Here is a 20,509-nt window from a genome sequence, read left to right on the forward strand (position 1 = left end):
CCTAATGAACGTTGGTTTAAAACAATACTGCTATTTTATTTATTAAATTATCAATTAGCTAATATTCATTTCTCATCAGTGAATATTGGAATATTCTGAATGCAATATAACCTATTTGCAATATTATGTAGCTATGTTATAAATACTTGCTATCAGGTTTCATTATTCAAATAATGTATTTGTAATAATAATTTATCTTGTTTACTAGATATGTATATACTCGAGAATGCTTACAACTTGCAACAGATTAAAATTTCTCATGTAAACATCCCTAAAGGAACTGATAATGATACATAAAAGAGACCTACCTGAGACTAACCTACAATCGAAACGTATTTCATCACGAAAATACAAATTCAGTGATAAGGTTATTACAGAGAGATCGCTATCGAAGTACAGTAAAATGTAAAAGCTACTTCAATTCCTTGTTCAAATGTTACAAAGTCTACGTTCATTTTAACATTGTCGATAAACTATATAATTATTTATAACACAGCTGCATTACGGTATTAATTCTGTATTACGCGTTGTTTGTCAATCGTATGTTAAATGCGTAATTTATAGTTCAATAAAAGTACATACATCAGCCTTTGTTACAGCAAATCAAATCTGCCGATCAGGTTATCTGCATTCAATTCTCGTCGAATGGATCATTAATCACCGTGACGTCCTATTCTTTCGAAATCATTTCTGTGGTCTAACAGCGATCTGTACAAAAAGAAAACCAAAGATTTAAAATAAATGTAAAGTAAACGTACGAACTGATGCCAATTACATAAAAATACAGCAATAACGTAACTCAAATTGTGTCTTAGAATCTCGTAATGTCGTAAATAAACGACGTAAGTAAAAGTAGCGTAGACGAAGGACGAGAAAGAACAGGAAAGAATTAAAACTACTTGATTCTTTTATATAACGTACAATAAATTATTCTATGAATGTATATAAATATAAACAAACCTAATAATGATGTATAATCAGCAAGAAATAACTACGCAGTCGAGTGACGCCGTGTAACGCAGATGAAACTTTGTTGACATGTCTCAACGCTACGATTTTCGACCGGGAAATGGCGATTGAAGTCGCAGTCTAACCTACTCGATTTCTAATTGGCTGGCGCTGTTTAACGAGCTACGATTATTCTTCCAATCACAGCAGCGCGCGAAATTGAAACATAGTCCGCCGTAGAAATTTTCCCTTTCAATGAATTATGAGACTCTTTGACTGTATTATTCTTTAGAAATTGTTAGAGATTTCACCTTTTTCTTGATGAAAGGCGTATATACATACACAAACAAACGGTTTCCTGGAAAATTCAACTTTCAGCAAATATCGTAACAATGAACATTTTTCATACCGTGATTTTTAACCAAGTATGCACAATACTGTACCTGGAAAGTTTGCGTATATCGACTTAATTTGAACAAATGATACCATTTAGTGTGTAGAAAAAACAATAAGACATTGTTTGGTTAAGTTATATTTGAAATAAAATGATATCTTTGTTTGGAAATTTTACTTATACTTTATAAATGTTTATATTCTTTTATTATTCCTGCGTTGATAGTAATAATCGTTATTTCTATATTAGATATCTACGTATATCTTTACATAACGATGCAACGAAAGAAAAGCATTTTATACAAATGTATTTACTTTACCACTTTCAACGATGAATTAAAATATAATTGCCAAATTTATTATTCTAAATCATAAAGATCGTTGTAAAACGTAATTACTTGAGAACACAGGACACGAAATAACCCATAAGATGAAAAGTCCGTGCTGATCTTGTCTTCAATGCAATTAATTTATATTTTCATCGTGTACTCGTTATCGTTTAATCTACGGTGGAGTTATTACCAAGTAGTATCAATTTTTCTACATTTCGCAGCCGTTTTCTTTCTGCTCCATTAATCGTGGCACGATTTTCTCCCGCAAATTATACGCTTACCGCGAACTATTCCGTCATTTCTGGTTCCCTTGAAGTTTCCTTTTTCTCGGAATCCTCTGGTCGCAACGAGAACCCATTGTGTCTCGACGTCACTTCGTCCCCTTAATTCTTCCGCGCTTGTTCTCCAGTGGGTGGGAAGGAAACCGGTGGTCAGTTACGAGTTCGTGAAACGGAAACTCGACCGTGGTCGTTCGATTCTTCACGGGACCAGAAAGGAAAAAAATATGGGAACAGAAAAAGGGATCGTTAATATCGAAATCAGTCATGAGAAACGGGGGTAGTTCCAGTTCCTTTATTCCTTCTTAAATTTATATCTTTTTCGAAACGTCTAAAGATATCAAAGTAATTTCCATAATAGCTCGATATTCTCGCAGACTATAATATTCGAACAAAAATATCGTTTCGTGAGCGAGGACCAGGTTACAAGACGTACCGTTCCGACGTTTACTCGGTCGAATTCGATCGTCGTAAAGTTCGTACGAGCTCGAGGAAAGACACACACCGACTGTACAGAAATAGAACAATTATCAGTCCGATGTTGGATGACTCTAAAAGTTTCGATTTGAGAATTACGGCCAGCAAGACGGAAAGTTTCGCGAGGATCCGTTACGAACGACATTCGAGCAGAATCCTCTGGTATCCGCCGAAGAATTGTTCGAGGAACTTCAATCAGTCTGTTCTTGCAGTTCGACGCTCTTTGAAAAACACTGGAGAAGTTCCTAAATACGGAAAATAAGGACTACAGGAAACTCCTCGGCGGTTCATCTTCAACGTGAAATAAACGCGTGTTCGGTTCCTCGTTTCCTGCACTAAAAATCAACCAATATTTCATCCAAATATCGTTGGCAAACTTTTTAAGAGATCCGCAACTATGTCAGAGTTCTTCGCTGGAATAGCAACAACGATTTCTTAAATATTTATATTACATGATAAAGAAATTCGGAATACCGGTGGGTAAACCTAGAAGATACCGAAAAGAACGATAGGTGTACGATCCGAGGTAGTTTGAAGCTTAATTGAAATTTGAGGAATTCGTAGAAAGTCGATGGGTTAGTAAATTACATTTTCCCTAATGGAGATTGTTCAGCGCAGGTCTACGTCATTTACCTAGCCGAAATACGGGGAATTCACCACCATTAAGCTACTTCACCTTCTCTTCTCGAAGGCTACTCTTGAAAATGATCGTGAAGTACAACGCAGCCCTCGTCAAACATAATAATATCTATCAAGAAAGATCGCGAAATACAGCACAACCCTTGTGAAATTTAACAGAATCGATCACGGAATATCATGGCAAGAGTATCGAATTATCCTCCTCTATTGTACAAGACTCGTTTAATAAAAGAGGATGCTTCCTAAATTCTTCTATCATATCAAAAATCAAAAGAATGCAATCTGAAATAGTTGTAACGATTTGGTAACGATAGAATAGCGTGCTAGTAAACGAGAAAACAGCGAAAAGGAAGAGAGAATGAAAAAGAGATTATTCGTTGAGGAATTTCTCTACAACTTATTTCTTTCCTTATGCCGTTTCCAAACATTCCACACTGTTTTATTACTACGCTACCCTATATTTCACGCTGTTTCAAATACAACGAATCGATCTTCTTTTATTTCCCTCGATACGATACGCTGCACGATTCAACGTTTCAATATTCAACGCCCCATAAAATCACTCGTAATCCAAATATAAAAGAAAAACAAGAGGAGAAAATAAGAAACGACGATTCTCAGATAAGTTTCGTTTCCTCGAGTGTGACACATACGGTCGCGTTGCATGTTTTACCGGGGCGAATTGTTTCCGGGCAATTGGGAGCGGAAAAAATTCGGGAGCACGGCAGTAGATATTTTCCGAGCTGGAGGAAACGCTTGCAGCGTCAAAGATGATGCGGGCGCGTGCAGCGAAGCCGAAGCGCCGTGAAGATGCATATTTTCTAGGCGAACAGCTCTGTGCACACCTTCGAGATTCCGGAAGGAGATGCGGGTGTTTCTCGAGCGATTTCTTCCGATAGCAAAGCACCGTTCCTACGGGTGGACCTGTCCTTTTCTCCGCGTTTTTCCGCGAATTTATATTCGCATGGTACCTGCGTTTCCGGATGTCGCTATAGGAGACGTAGGGAAGAAGAGGAAGAGGAGATTAGAGGGGGCAACGGAAATGCCGTTGCAACGCTCGTCGACATCCGACCGGGCGAATTTTCCAACAGAACGGACGCCGAAGACGTTTTAGAAGACATTCGATGCTTTTACGACGCGCCTTGAAACACGTAACGTGACCTATTTTGCCCATTGTGCATGTATTTACATGCCACACGCTCTCGTAAACACCTTGCCTCGTTCAATGCTCATATTATCCGATTCTCACTCTTGCACCGACCGATCTCGTCTTTCGTTTGTCACCCGATACTCGTTGGACGATGTCAGCGATTAATTAGACGTTTGTGGAATTTTAGCTCATCAGTTTCGTTGACTTTGTTTGTGCGTTAAGATGATTACATTATAACGGTCCCTACAATTATCTACGAATCGTTGTTTCCCTCTCGACGTTTATACGAAATGAATACGAATTGAAGGGAATCTCGAGAAAACGCGTGAACGAAGTATTACGTCGTCCGAAAAGTTTCTTGCGTTTTATAAGGAAACAATGGACGCGCAACATTTTCCGTTTTATATTATCGTATCGAATTACGTATGATCGATTTTGTTCTATCAAAATAAAGATCACAACGTTCGACAGATCAGGTTTCACGTTTCTATAAAGATGCATCGTTGTAAAAGACGTGTCTGTAAAAGAAAGACACTTTCCGGACGATCTAATAAATTTCGAAGGGACAAATGTTGCGTACTCAAACGTCGGCGACAAAGATTATTTGTAAAATAATTCCTATGGGAAAAGACAATTCGTATCGTCGAATATGCGAGTTAATGGGAATTGTACAATTTTTGAAATCTTGGATATAAAACCACGGAGGAAGATTTTATGACGCAGTATTTGTCTGTTTGAAAATAGCGCAAGTTCAACGAACCATGAAACAGATAATGAAAGGTTCGTATTAAAAACCAACATCTCGCGAATTGGTAATATCTCGCAGCTCTACACTGACAGCTATCATTTGTTTCAAAAGCGACCGAACCCTTTCATGTTCCGCTGAAAAGCGAATCTCGCGCTGTTTCTCTTGCTGATGGAATTAAAAGAAGTCATTAGGATCGAATGGAAGTAAAAACTGTTTACCGAGGGAAGATCGTGCCTAAGTGAAATTTCGTGTCAAGCGAAACGAGTCCGACTGGTAACAAAGGGACAGGTGCAAAGAAGGATAGAGAAAAAAAAAGTTGCCGGTTTTATTGTTCCCCTTTTGTCTGGTCGCTCGTTTAGCAGCGATTCCTCAAAGGGATGAATGGAAGTATTGTGCTTCACGATCCCGCCACCCATCGACTGGCTTTGTGTAAATTGGTATCGAGATATTCCTTTTGGTAGCAGATAATAACATTCTTAGTTATCTATGCCGCTCGAAATGTCGGCATACTAATTGCCACTTGTGGTGTTCCTTTGTACGTTACCGCAACGAAATACACGGAATAAATCCCTTTTCAAATAAATTCCATGGCTTGTCTGTATTAAACGTTTATTAAAGGAATGAAAAAGGGATCGATAGCGTTGGGGACGAAGAAATCAACTGTTTCTCTTCAGGTTTCCTTCTTCGCTCGAGAAGCGACGTCTCGAGATTCACGCAGGGTGGTTTGCTTAATTCGAGCACTTTCAATTTTTTACATCCGCGGTTTCATACTTTCTTTCGTTTAATTAGCTATCGATGTTGCGTCGAATCTCCGAAAGTAGATTTTTTAAAATATTTGCTTTTTTTTAGAGAGAAAAAGAGAAAAAGAGGACAAAGGAAAATACCTGTTCGAAGTAGGTACTACCGTACATGCGATATGGCGCGTTACGCTTCAAATAGAAGAAAATCCGGCTGAAACGTAAGCTGATACTCAAAAGGAAAAGAAAAAGGTTACGTTCGCGACGAGAACTATTTTCCGTTATACTACTCGAAAGTAACTTGGACTAATAACGGAAGATCTAGTAAATTCTTTCTGTAAGTTTCAAACCTGCGTCCTCCGTTTTAAGTGGAATTTATCGAGAAAAGTAGACATCGTACGCAGGTACAAGTTTTCCCACTTGTATCATTCGCGAGAAATAAATTTCAGGAATTCGCCAAGGTGTCGTGTTTGCACGTCGGAAACTATCTTTTTCCAGAGGTGGAGGGATAAACATTTCGAAGGATGTAAACAGCTGATATTTGCATGTACTTCAGGGGTGAAGTTTCGCAATATTATTACGGAATTTCCCATTGATAGGATCCGCTGGATAGGGCGGTAAAGTCTCATAGAGCACTCTGCGGCACGTAATGCGGAACGCAAATTGCGATACAGAGAGCCTCGTCATGATTTCCGGTTATATGAAACGCGAATGCGCGCAGAATGACTTTCTCATCAAAACAGAGATATCTTCATCGTGTACGAGAGCACTCAGGCCCGTTTCAAACACGTGCACGCGTTTAATTCCTGCTAAAAGATCCCTCAACTTCCATCCATCTCGTGCTATCTATCTCTGTTTCTCCCGCGCTGTCCTTTTTTCCTCCGCCATAAAATTAGCACTCGCATTTTCACGGAGAAGTAATTACTTTCTCTGCGTTTTCTCCATTTTCTCTCCCTCTCTTTCTCGTTATTTTGAAACGTGCATTGCAATATTTCGATTCGCCAAGATAAAGGAACTCCAGTCCGGAGCACAAAACATGTAGCAATTCAAGGAATCCCTCTTTCTTTTGTATAACGTGCTGATGCTATTCGTATAATTAAATACGTTGTGTGTTCTTTTTGTTCTCGTCGCGATTTTCTTGAGGACGCTGATTCCATTCTCCCGCCTGATACGTTTTAAACGATATTCCAAAACAACTGTCCCGGACGAATTTCAACGATCTTCTTCGTACGAAAAGCATATGCTATTTTTACCTTTGTTTTCGTAGTCCGATTTTCATCGAAAATATTAATTTTTAATCGAGAATTGGCGAATTCGAAGTTTCTCCTTGCTTGGATAAACTTGTCGCTATTCGTTTATTTAAACGTAGGATATTTCAAGTAGTGACATGTAAGGTTTCGGTACTAGCAGATTCGACAGAGAGTTCGTTTCGATACTGGAAATATATTCGACTTATTTTTGTCGCGATAATTCGACGATAAAAGGCAACACGATCCATCGGGGGCGTGCAAGCTGTTTCTTAAATACGCCGAATATCAACAGGTTGTTGATTTTGCTGACCGTATTTCGTGGTTATTTAGTTCAGATTCGGTCAGGTAAGAGTACGCGTGTGTACGTGCCTACAGGTGCATCGCGCATTGCTCGCGGTATTGTTTCCGAATACAACGCTGCGGTTCCCGTTTGATAATTAGGGATGCTGACTATCGTCGAACCGGAAAATACTCTCGTCCTTATTTAAATACCGAATACTATCGTCCGAAATCTCGTCATTTACTCTCCTACTAACTTACAATTTTCGATCATTTAAATTTGAAATTTCAACGAAGAGTTTGAATCGGAAACTTGAAACTTTAATTCGAATTTAAATCCGAACTCAATTAAAATCTACCTTACACAGACGTCTACCAGATACTACCAACGAAATGACAAATGATAATCTCGAAGCAAAAACAATTATACCTGACAGCTCTGCGATCGTTACGTCTACTCCTCATGAAATAATCGTAGTAGCAGTCTCAAGCGGAATAATTTTCCCGCAACCACTGCGAGCAAGATGAAATATTCACTGGTGGAAAATCTATCGAATAAATCTAAAGTATACAAAGTAACTCAAACAGAACCTACCTTAACTTCTGCCAATTTCGCTTTACCACCGAGGCTCTCCAAATTCGTTTCGTCCACTAGGAATATCAAAGGTACGCGTTGCATACGCGATCTATGTGTACCGCCGGTGAATTTCGTTGGTAAAATCGTGATGACATAATTCGAGCAGATTAGACGTTGACAGAGAACGGGCCGCCGAGGGTGTGACGGGCGTGCATTTAATAAAAACCAGCTACGAAATGATAAGCATCGTCTGATGGGATCGAAGCCGTGCGAAGGGCCTGTTGAAAGCCTAGAAGAGGGATTAGCTGGATTAGTTGGCCGGCTGGATCTATCTATTCCGTAGTCGGATGAAAGGGATACCTATAATTACGTTCCCCTTACGGTGAGAGGGCGCGAAAAGCCTCGCTATGAATGACGTCGATATCTCTTCTTGCAAAGGGACGAAATTGAACCCGCTGCACACGCTTTTTCTCGTACCACGCCACAGCCCATCCTTTCTACTCCCTCTCGCTCCTTTTCGAAACGGCTTTTCAGCAGCTTTCAACGCCACGCGCACGCGAGTCTGCGTGGTACAGGCCCTTTCATAAATAAGGGAGACAACGAAGAACGAGATACTCGTTGAAACGAGTGTCCGTTACTTGGACATTTCGTTTTACCGACGTTTAGAAATTATTTTCACTTTCGTTCATTCTCTGTTACTTATTTTCGTCTTTCCTTTGACTGGTGCAGATTATAACAAAGAATATCAAAGAATTTGAACACACCTGTTTCATCGATCAAAGAACTAAATCTAACGATATGGCGTTACGAAAGAACTATAATTCACGATCTGTATCCTAAGTATCGAGGAAACTTGTTCTACAAGTTGCGCACCCTCGAAAAATCTACCGTAATTTACTTTCCAAAAAGTTTCCTCTTCGTCGTATGTTTCTGTAAGGAACGAAAAGTAAAACGACTTCATGGAAGCCAATAAATCGTAAGAAAATTCAAGAGGTACATCATACGGGACCCACCCTGTATATCCAATGTTTCCTCTGGAAACAGCACCCTTAGCCATCGACGGGATCTACGAAAAAGAGAGATAAAAATACCAGTCGTTCTGCATATATCTCAATTGGGCGAAATTATTGCGAGAAGGATAGGGTGAATTAGAGTTCGCCAGGTTTCATTCCTTTCCTTCTCGCGCGTTTCGAAGTTTGAGAGGCCGTAAATCCAAGATAGGTTTCTTCGGTTTAGATACAGAGACTTCCTTTAACTATAACAATTTAGCTTTACGAGCAATAGGAGACTTTAGGGAAACCTTTTTTCTCTTTCTCTAGCGCGCAAGCTCGCTTTCTTCGCGAGCCAAAGTACGACTCGTCGGTGATTACTTACTTGCAAATTTGACATCGTTTCTTGTAGAAGAAACTGAGTTCCACTGGGTTTTTAGTTTGTTTATTTCGTCGGTGTTCCTTTTTTCTTCTTTCCTATTTTTAGAATTATCATTGAGAAAATTACGTGGATCGATAATGAAATTAAGAACCCGGACAATGGTACAATAATGGTATAATAATGGCAATAATTGTAAATATTAGAAATATAAGAAATATAGAAATATAGAAATGGGAGATAATATGATTGGGTAAGTCGAAAAGTATATTTGAAACGCAACTCGAGAGGTTGTATAGATGGAAGAAGTAAAAATTTTTAAAGGAGCGTAAGTCGCAAAGCAAAGAATAGAAGAAAGACGAATCGGAATGGAAAGGGAAGATTCTTACGTTCAGGAAATAACGCACAATGTACCGTTTGATTACATACATTTTCAACACAGTTTAGCAATTTTGGGGAGTTTCGAACTTCTCCGGAAAGTTTTGCCTTCGCATTTCTAAGCCTTCGTTGCGAAGACCGGCGAAAGTACGGAGTTAAGTAAGAAATAAAGACGCGGTGTTGTATCCAGTAGGAATGAAGCAACGTTTCGAGGAATAAAGCTAAGGCTTAATTAAAAGTGGCCGCGTTTCATTTAGTCGTTCTGCTTGCAATTACACGACCCAAAGACATTGATCCTTTACTTTACCACGCCTAGATTTCCGAATAATAGAAAATCATCGCGAAACATTCGTCTTTTGTCTTCTTCGTAACATCGAAATTCTTTCTTTCATACCGAAATAATCCAAGAGGAGATCACCCAACAGAAATCTAAATTTAACTCCAAAATAACTCTTCTAAACAGTTTTCTAAAACATTGGAAAATTGTACTTGTCTGTTCACTATGCTATTGCACTGATATCAAAGAAGTTACCGTTTGTATCAATTAGTCGCTAACTTTTATATCGTTGTAAACAGACTTTCTTTTTTCACGAGCAAATAGAATTCCATTAGCGAAGAGTTAAATAACTGCGACGTACCGTTCGATTCCCGAGACTCACTTTCACGGCGCATTTTCAAGTAGTTTTTCATCCGATACTCGCGAGATCCTCGAAGAATCTCGTCCACGACTTTAACGCTCGTTCGTACTCGTTCGTTCAAGTTCACGCATGATCCTCAACATTTATCATCATCACTTTCCCTCGATTTGTCGTCGTACGACTTGAGACTCCCTAGCCGACATAACGACGTTATCATCGGGTTTAAGTGAGAGTCTCCGGTATCACCGATAGCGCCGTGGGACGCGTCACTGTCACGCTTCGTCTCCTTAAGCTTCGTTTCCCCCTTCGTGCACCAACGCAGGCATGGCTACCCTCACCTTATCGCTAGTTCCTTGCTTCCCTCTCGTACGAGTAGACCCATTCACGTCCTACTTAGGAGTACTCTCGATCAATCATATTCAAATTGAGCGCGTAGTTCACGAGGATCCGCAACGATGACGCAAGTTCCTGCGAATTCTGTTCCGTGGTGGTTCGTTCCAGCGAAATGCAAGATGCAGGAATCGTTGCCGAATTATTTCACCGAGTCGGATGATTTCAGCTTCCGACGAACATTGATTCTAGCGAACGCACGTTAGCAAATTAGCAGGATCAGGTAGAGCGTAGAGAATTTATTGTCGGTTCTCGTTTCTTCTGATAAGGAATTTCGGATCGGATTTGGCAAGAGAAGCGACAGAAAGCACGAAATGAATTACGAGACGCGTATGTATTCGTTCCGGTTTAATAAACGTGCTGAAAAGTACAGCACTGGAAATAGGAATAACGAGACAGCTTAATTTCCAGCTTCGGTAATTAAATTCCCTTTGCTGGTAATACTAGGTTCGTTTCTGACGAACGTCTGCAACCTTTCTCTATTAATTCGACGTTTCTAAATTTAATATATCTCTACTATAGGCGTTGTAGTACGGCGGATCTATCGCTCCGGGTCAGCTCCAGTTCTAACTTAATGCGGTCAAGTGTCTTGGAAAAAAATCAGATTCGGAAAAAGCCAGGATAGACGCGTACTATTGGAGAATTTTGGAGAATTTGCTCGGTGAAATTCTATTACAGACTTGGTTACTGGAAAAATGATCGAAGTTAAGCAAGTCGCTGGCAGTGGACACTCGAAGTTCCTGACTGGATAGTTTCTCGAGACGGAGAAGGTAAAGAGAATAGGTAACTGGTTCGCATCAGGAACGACAGGCCCTTGGGTGATGCAGCGCGCGAACTTGGATTCTCGGCGCTGCAACAATAGGACCTCGGGAAAGAACGAAGAACACGGAATGATTATTTATTTAAACTCGATGCGACTTCAACTTTTCGAAACTATCAACCGATTTGTTAAGTTCGCTAATTAATATTTAGGGCGTCCGTAACGCGACTCTCGTTAAGAACGAAACGAAACACGCGTGTCTAATCTCGAACCTTTGGCGAGAATCGAAATTAACCTAATCGCTGCAGAAGCTAACGACGCAACAGGGACTATTAGCGAAACAGTGGCGATTATTTTCTATGCATAGAGAACGTTTTATGATCGGAAGTTCGTCGACAATACTCTTTGTAATCGGTGGCTTGCTTCTTCGATGGAATGTAGGACGCGTCTGGTGGACGGTCGAGAGTAGATGAAGCGATTGAACGAGATACGGAATTCAGATTATAACTCGGAACGTTAAAGGCTATTTTCCTTCGAGATCAAACCACCACCGCTTAACAATAGGTCGGGGAATAATGGGGCGAAAATAACAGGTGCTTTGCCACACCTCCGTACTGGCATTCCACGCTCGACCATCTCGAGATGGTTGCGCGGCCCGTATACGCTCTCGTTTATATCGAGTATATTATACGTATTAGCACGGTCGATCTCGTGACACCATTCTTTCCTCGTTCGCAGGCTATCGATTTAACATTGTTCGACGAAAAGAACCAACGAAAAATTATCTGATACGATGAAAATAAAGATTAAAATTTTAATCGATCTGAGAAGAACGCGGAATGTTTGATTACTAGAGATTCTAAAAGATTTATCCCAGTCCATCGTTCGATCGTCGTTTAAAGGATTAAATATTTGACCAACGAACGATTCTCGAAGATTCTTAACAAGGATTTTTGATAAAAAAGCTGCCGGAAGAAATTCGATTCCCGTGCGATCGAATTTCCCAGATTGTTGTACGAATCTTTCTCGTAACGCTTCGTTTCGAACCCCTTAAGTAAAAACTGGACCACCAATCCTCGTTTCGTTCTCCGGTTCTTCCCTCCTGAACCGTTCCGCAGTTGCAATAACGAACCATTGTAAGAACGCGTTACAACCTTGACAAGACCCGAATCGACGTAGTCAAAGAACCGATAACGAGAAGGTTAGGCGAAAACCACCAGTCCCGAAGAAAGGATATTCGAACAATCCTGCCGTTTAAACCGCTCTGCCTCCTCCGCCCGACGTAATTCTTCGTCGGAACGCGTTACAAACGATTCTCCCCTCCTTGACACGTTCGGTTCGAACGACAGACAAACCTATCATACCACCTTCATTCCCGCCTTTCCATCCTCCTATCCGCTGTGAAATCGAATTGAACCGAACACACCCACGTGCCACGTGGAATTTCTACGTTGGCTAACGGCAGAAGGGAAAGGATCTAACGAGGCTAATCGGCCGCAAGGACGTCAATGATTTTCACTAGGCAGTAATTTAACTAATTGTCGTTGGGGGCGAACGGATGTCGGTTACGAACTGGCGAAGCCACAGACGGTCGTCGTCGGATTACGAAACGAGCCTCGTTACTGTCGTTAACGATCTGCTTTCATCCGTCCGCGTGACGAGTTCCTATAAACGTGACCCATCGGAAGGAACCGAGCCGTTGGCGAAGGCATGCGGCATCGATCAGGAACAGCGGAAGCTCGGCTGCGGCGCGCTTTCTATTATCGACGATGCATCCACGAACCGGTCCTTCGCTGCCATCCTCGCGTCTCCTCCTGCCTTTCCATCTCGCCGTTTCTCCCCTCGCCATCCCCTTTTCATCCTGTACTTTCCATCGTCCTCGCCGCTTCGCAATCGCGAACTAAGACCGTGGAACGCGCGTGCATGAGTTTGCCGATCACGTCAACGTTCCCGAAACTCGACTAGCTTCGCTGGGACTACTACGTGCCATTTCACTGGGTACAGGCCAAGCGGAGCTACTTGTAATTGATTTACAGGGTACGCGATCGGTCGAGAAACCCCGCGAGTTTCCATGCGACGAACGATCCAACTAAACTGCGGAGGCGTCTTCCGTCGCTCCATTTAGGGAAACGCACGGCCCTCTTCGACGCTCCACCGACCACGGCACCCTTCGTTTGCGCGATTGACGACGAACAGTTTGCGAATCGAGATTGGGGGAGTCTTTGGAAGCAGTTTGAGGTTTAGGTTAGGTTCGCTTGATATGTCGCTTGATATGATGTTGCGAGTGATTGGATATATTGGCGTTTGGTGCTAACAAGAGTCGCGACACGAATTCGACAAAACCGAGTTCGCAAAATAAATAACGAGATCGTGGTACTTTTAAAATGTTATAGACTATATTATACACCACTGTCAAGTTTGTTCGTCGTCGCGTTCCTCTTTTTCAGAAAACCTGACGAACGTATAGAAAATTTTAATCGCTCGTTTCTAGCGAATTGACAAAGAGATTGATACGTTAAGTTTGCCGCGTCTTGTTTTATCAATTACCGATAATATCTTTTATTTGGGAGATAAAAAGAAAAATCGAGTATCCATTTGTCGAAGAATTACATCGTTGAACTTGAGCAGCGTGTTTAAGTTTCCACCTATAAATATGCATAAGGTAGGCTATAAAACGTAGAATAAATTTGTATGAAGTATGTATGTATAAGAGTAACCGAGGGAAAAGTACATACAGCTGGCAAATTTAACATTGGTAATGCAGACTTGTTTTACTGCCATTAAATAAACTATGGTAATGACGAACGACGGAAATGTTGATTATTCGATATCGAATTTCGATCGAACAACGTCACGCAAATGAATTCTACTATAAACGTAATCTTGCGGAGAGAACCTCGTTGCCTTGTTGCAAATTTTTCTCATCGGTCCAAGATTCAGGTAGATAGATTTGGATACGCTAGTCTAAGACGGTGCTGAGACTGAGAAGGGAAATGACCCGAATTTTCACGCGTGAATAGTATGCATAGCGGTGACTGATCTCGCGAAACTTGGGAATTTTTTACTCGCGAGGTAATTATACCGTGGTGTTTAACAAGAAATTTCAGATAATCCGACTTTGGAATTAGCCGTATGCCTTTTACATAATTGAAGATATTATATTTCGGAAGAAACTTCGATTAGTTCAACAAGTCCAGTCCCTATTCATAATTGACAGCGTGTTCTCCGACAAAACTTACTTTTAATAAGAAACTCCATCGAACGTTTCAATAATTTATCGCAAAACCCGACTTTCGCTCTATTCCCAATCGATGCGATCGTTGCATACAAAGGAATCTTCGATTATTACAAATTTCCGCTCGTTTTGCTAAGAGAGGAAGCTCGCTAAACAAAGAGGCTCGATTGGAAAAAATTCATCGTGATTTCATCGGATTTCATCGTGGAAGAATGGAGGCGTTTGTAGGCGGTCCGTTCTCAAGGTTCACGGGAATAATAGAATTCCGTGTGCTGGCCGTCTCGTAAAATTGGAAAGGAACCGCGGTATGCATGGCCCATTTTCCGCTGCCCTTCGTTACTCTCGTTACGAAGTCGACGAGAGATTCTCGATACGACCTATATTCCAAGGCGTCCCAATGCTCGCGAACACTCCAGTACCCGCGTCGCTCGATACGCTGCGGCACGACAAAAATTTCACCACCGCCGTCGCGATATCGAACGATTTTACGGTTCGACAAGGCGTTGCACAGGAATTTCCCTCGCTGTCGTTCTTTTTCTCTTTCGCTCCTCCGTCCACCAATTCCTTCAGCCCTCTTACGTAGGGCTTGTGGAGAGACGAAAGAGGAGTAGAAAGTTACGCGGCTCAAAAGCGAGCTGCGCACCTCATCAATCCTTAAATCGGAAACGAAGTCGACTCGTTTGCCGACCTATTTGGAGATCGTCCACCTTCTTTCTCAGTTACCCTCCGCATCGACGAATCACGACTCGATTTTCAACTTGGCCAAGATTTCCTCCTCGCTGGAAAGTCGCGCACCACCGTTCGTAGGAGGGTTGGCGAGAGCCGCAGGGTGGAAAAAGCAGACGGCTTGGATGGTTGCCGGTGCTCGTAAGATATTCGCCGAATGGAACGCGAAGTTACGTTAGCCTTGGATAAAGGAGGATTAGCGAGAGTTGTCTGCGCGCCAAAAGAGGCCAATACCCGTTGCGTCCATGGATCGTCCGATCCTTCGTCGCCTTTTATTTACTCTTTCCCAGCTCTCTCCACTTTTTATTTCCTCTTTTGCTTTCGTTTAACCCCGTCGACGCACAGCTTTTATCTCCATCGGACGCTTTTGTCTCGGTCGTCGTCGTTCCTAGCGACCGATTGTCGACGCGAACCCCTGCTGTTTGCTCGATAGGAAAGTGCAAGTAATAATGGCAAGATGGATAGAGAGCCGTTGTCGGACGAAGCAACGTGATAGAGATTCGATCGATCGAAAAATGTTTGTCGATTTTATTACGCTGAGAAATCACGGTTTCCGATTCCAGGATCTCGGAATTTTAGGACGTCTGAAAGTTTCGAAACATCGCGGGCAACTTTTCGCGCCGGAAACTAGTTTTTAAACGTTTCTTACGGAACGAACAACTTGGTCTCGTACGTATTACGTTCGAGCGCCCAAAATTTTTGACAGAGAGGTAAAGAGATAGCTTTGAATTTCATCCAAAGCAGGCAAAAAATCTGTAACTTGGCGGGTCGAATTTGCGCGTACTTTCTTAGCAAATCTGTCCGCGGTTTCGCACGTTTCCCAGCTTGGCAGCGGTTCGCGGTCGACTCGTCGCCTCGTAAAAATCACGGGAAACCCCTTCGCAATGTACAGGACCGGGTACTGGGAATGAAAAAAATGTCCGATCGAGTTCCATCGACTACGAGATCTATTTCATAGAATCGTAAACGTTTCCTGAGATGAATACCGCCGCCACTTAACCAAGCTAATGCAGTCAGCTGCCACTTCGGTTCCTCCTTTCCCGAACAAGTTAACTTCCGGACTTGGAACGTCTTCGTGAGATCCTCACTTTGACTATCAGCAAAGAGGATATCTCAGTCGGCATCTCGGATTAAATGGAAAGGAAGATTGGCCATGGGATCCGACGGATGAAATGAATTTTCAATGGAGGCCGAGATCGAAGATCCTAAGCGAGAATAAGGATGAGAAACAGAGAGTCGGAAGCGGAACGAGCCGGTCGAAAGGGGCGAAAGTAGGAAAGTGGAGTTAGGTATGCTAAGGTAATCCCGTTCCCGTAGAGACTTTTTCTCTGCCCCCCCCCCCTCGTCCCTCCCTTTTTCCACCTTCGAGACGATCCGGCTTTCGCGATAAAATTAACAGAATTAATTTAGATCTCTGCGGTCTGCGTTCCCTGGCGTTCGAAACTTAAAACGAACACTCCCTTAGATACACCCTAGATATAGATTAGATTATAGATTGTAGACGTAGATTGACGGGAAAAAATCGAGTTTAGGAAACGAGATAGAAAAACGGATAACTTTGCGTGTGGAGGAAAGTTTTAATTGTACAGGTACACGGAAGTTGATCTATTAATAACGAACTACGTTTTACGCTTATTACACAGGGTACTGAATGTAGTAGTTGAGCTGCGTTTTGCAGACAGTCAGGTTCCAGTACAAGGTTTATCACTTATTAGCCGCGATATACTCCGCACAGTACGTTACAATATCGCACAAGCGAGTTTCATAACTTCTACGCCCTTAATCGACTTGGCCGATTTCCACCAACTATCCGACAGATATTCGATAATTTTAGCCAACTTGTTAAGCGGTACGGCCACGCAACGTATTTATCTTAGCAAACGTATGGAAAACTTCGAATATCATCTTTATATCCCTATCGACCGAAAAATCCTCCCTATAAAGCATATTTCACCTCCATCTTAACATCGTTCCAACGTATTTTCAAGACGGACGATCGCGAGGATTTTCCTGCTCGCGCATGCACGTACGTATGTACGTATGAACGAGTGTGTGTATGTGTATGCGTGTGTGCGCCGATGTAACGCGATTACCGGGCGAAATACTTTCCATGCAAATTCGCGCGGAATATGTTCTCGTAGGAGTTTTATAAACGAGCGTTTCGTCACGATGACGAGGCGAAAGGGCAGAGGGTGGAACGCGACGAAGAAGAAAGGGACGCGGAGAAGCGTGGGACACGAGGCTCGGTAATAGGACGTAACGTTGGCCGACGGTAGAACGTTTTTGTTGCTGGCAGTTAACCGCGGGCAATGAGGCAACAAACAACGCCGCAAGCCTTTCTCTCGCGCACCTTTTCCTCTGGAATTACACACACGCCGGCTGCTTTCTTTTTTCCTTCGCCGGCATCACCATCCGCCTCCACCTTTCGCTTCCTTTCTTTTTCTCTTCCTTCTCTATTTTTCTCCCCTCCCCTTCCCTATTTTCTACGGTGTGTTCCCTCTTTCAGTGACCCCTGGCAACGCGTTGCTGGTCGTTTTTCGATTCACCGTATCCCGAACCCTGGCCGACACATTATTTACATGCCTCGATGAAACTTTACCGCTGGTAAATACGGGTCGAACGAGGCGTCTTCAACTTTGAATCAAAATGAAATTCCAGGCGCCGGATATATACACGGAATACGGAACGAGGCAAGAAGATACGAGAGCGTTCCTTCTAAGAGTCTAACGCGCCACCAGATACGCGGCAAGCTAGGGGAAATATTATGCCGAAGGCTGAGAGAGGGCAAGGGGCAGAAAGATGGGAAATCGCGTAGAGGACGGCAATCGAGCGAAAAATTGGGTTGTACAAACATCTCCTTCGTGGCTGTATTCATCTTTCCTCTGTCGAGCCTCACGAGTCATAGTTTCGTCTTCGTACCTCGCATCTCGCCGCTTTATTTCGCTTTTTCACCCAGTGTCTTCGACTTTCTTCCTTTCCGCAACCTTGAGAAAACGATATTTTTCTGTCTGCGCGTCGTTCTGCTTCCTTTCGATCTGGCTTCTCCTCGTTGAGCCACGTTCAACCTTTTCCACGTATTTTCTCCCATCAAAAGGTTCGTTTCTTTGGAAAGGAGAAAGAAGACGGTTGATTTTCTATTTTACTCGTTCGTGTCGATGGAAGCCTCGATTCCTTGTTTTCCATTTTAACCGTTAACTCGCTCAGAGTAGAATTAGGTGATAAATATCTGAAGATAGACAAGACGATTTCGTAACGTTAAGCAACGACGAATTTTCTTCGAATTTTATCGAAGTGAATTTTATCGAGTGACGAAATAAAATTTTCTTAATTACTCGTTCTTCATCTCCACGATATTGCCATATTCCTCGAAAACTCGTACCTCCTACGTACAATAAAGTATCTTCAAATAAATAAACCATAAATCACTAAATAAAGTATCTCTTCTCTCCAACCTGTATTTTATGTAATTAAAATGCAAATAGTCTATGGTATAATGAACCGGGGCCAAGAGGCAAATACGAAGCAACCTTCCTTTTCCATAGAAACGCCCTATACATCGTCTCGTACACCAGCTTCCCTCCAAGACACTCCATATATACCCAAGTTCCCCCGTAAACTAACTTCCCTCTTGGAGGTTGTGCTCGCCCTTGCTTCGTACGCTGAAAGGGTTAGCGGGTTTCAGGCTGGCAAGAAAACTTGCCACGATATTGCACGGGTAAGAAGTCAGGCCGGAGAACGACGAGACGTTCGATGAGAATCATTGTTATCCTGGCGTCTGGCTGTGCGTTCGCGTCTGCCGCCGCGCGTAACTTTCAATTTCAACCCCGGCGAATAACAATTTCCTGGCTTATTTACACCAGACTCGTCATCTTTGACGCGTTATTATCGGAATTCGATAACTAATATCTTTCCACCGTGCTCGCGCAACAAGGACGCAGGGTAATGATTAAAAAAAACAAAACAAAAAAAAAGAAAACAAGGAAAAAAGGAAGAAGAAGGAAATAAAAGAGAAGAGGACGGAGAAAACAGAGGGTTCTCTAACGAAGTAGTTGCATGGATGCTCGCGAGGAAAAATAAGCGACAGAAAGGGCGCATTCCGGAGTAAAACATTCGAAACATTTCCGGTTGCGTTCTATCGGTACACACACGCACCCCTTCGGGCAGTGTATTTTAACAATCGTTCGAGTCCTCGTACGCGATGCTCGTTATAGGCGGAATCCTGCTTCTGCTTCGTTTTCTTGTACTTTCTTCTTTCATCGTCTGTTACGTACTCTTCTTCTTTTTCTTTTCTTTTTCTTATTTCTTGGACTCTTTCTTTTCGGTTTTCTCACTCACCAGTCGGAATGCTTAAGCCGTAAGCTCATTCGTATAAGCTGAGCTCGCGCTCGCCTCTTCGTATTTTTCATTCGTGCAATCAGAAAGAGCAACCGGAGAGCGTAAGGTAAACCAGAACGTCTGAAGCTCTCGACGAGCTCGCTGCTACGACGAATGAAAAACAATCTTTGTTTAACGGGAAATACGGTTTATCGATACAGCGGCAATTTTTTTCAAAGGAGAATTTTATTTTAACGGAAATATTATTTTAGCTGAACCCCGTTCAAAGACATCGTTTCAGAATTTTCGTCATAAGTTGGTCTCGTCGAATTCGCAGCGAGCGAATAATTGGCTTCGTTGTTACGTCCGTACCAGTGGTGGAAACAGCGTTTCAGCACTCTTTCGCCGATAATAGAGAGCAAAATTAAGGGGAATGGTGTTTCAATGGTGGTGTACGATGCAGTTAACCGAACGAGGGGAAAAATGGGGACACGAGTGTATCTCGTCAATACGTAATCCCTGTGGAATATTTCGACACGGTGGCACGCGTTAATTTAGTCAGAACGACCCCATAAAATTTGATCCTCCATTGTTTTCTCTCGTCTGGCCGGTGCATACGAGATTTAAGATCGCCGGCTCATCGAGTTTTCCGACGAATTAACCCCGTTTCGTTCGTGCACGACGGAAACGAGGGAACGGGTAGTGCCGAGGGGTAAAGTTTACCGGTGGATAAGGCAGACCGAGGGTTAGTCAGAAGAAAGACACCATGTAACCGCACGATTAAACGCGGTCGACTGGACAGCTAATCGAATTTCTCCGTTCTAACGCTAATTCATGAAGAATAACGTGTTCTGTGATACTTGACGAGGTAAAAGCCGACATTTTAATGTTA

General features: G+C 42.4%; 2 protein-coding genes across 2 annotated transcripts in view; one reads left to right on the forward strand and one right to left on the reverse strand.

Moving 5' to 3' along the window:
- Window positions 1–1,073, reverse strand: part of mRpS17 (mitochondrial ribosomal protein S17) — a 199,011-nt gene extending 197,938 nt beyond the window's left edge. Inside the window, exons 1-2 of the mRNA XM_069118901.1 lie at window positions 961–1,073; window positions 583–708 (exon numbers count right to left, since the gene is read on the reverse strand). The gene's annotated coding sequence lies outside the window, so the exon portion shown is untranslated. The remainder of the gene's footprint in view (window positions 1–582; window positions 709–960) is intronic.
- tei (irregular chiasm C-roughest protein teiresias) overlaps window positions 1–20,509 on the forward strand; it is a 314,069-nt gene that overhangs the window by 186,254 nt on the left and 107,306 nt on the right. The gene's annotated exons all lie outside the window — the stretch shown is intronic.

This window comes from Bombus flavifrons, chromosome 8, assembly GCF_040668555.2.
Source record: "Bombus flavifrons isolate JBK064 chromosome 8, iyBomFlav1_principal, whole genome shotgun sequence".
In the NCBI taxonomy this organism is placed as follows: domain Eukaryota; kingdom Metazoa; phylum Arthropoda; class Insecta; order Hymenoptera; family Apidae; genus Bombus; species Bombus flavifrons.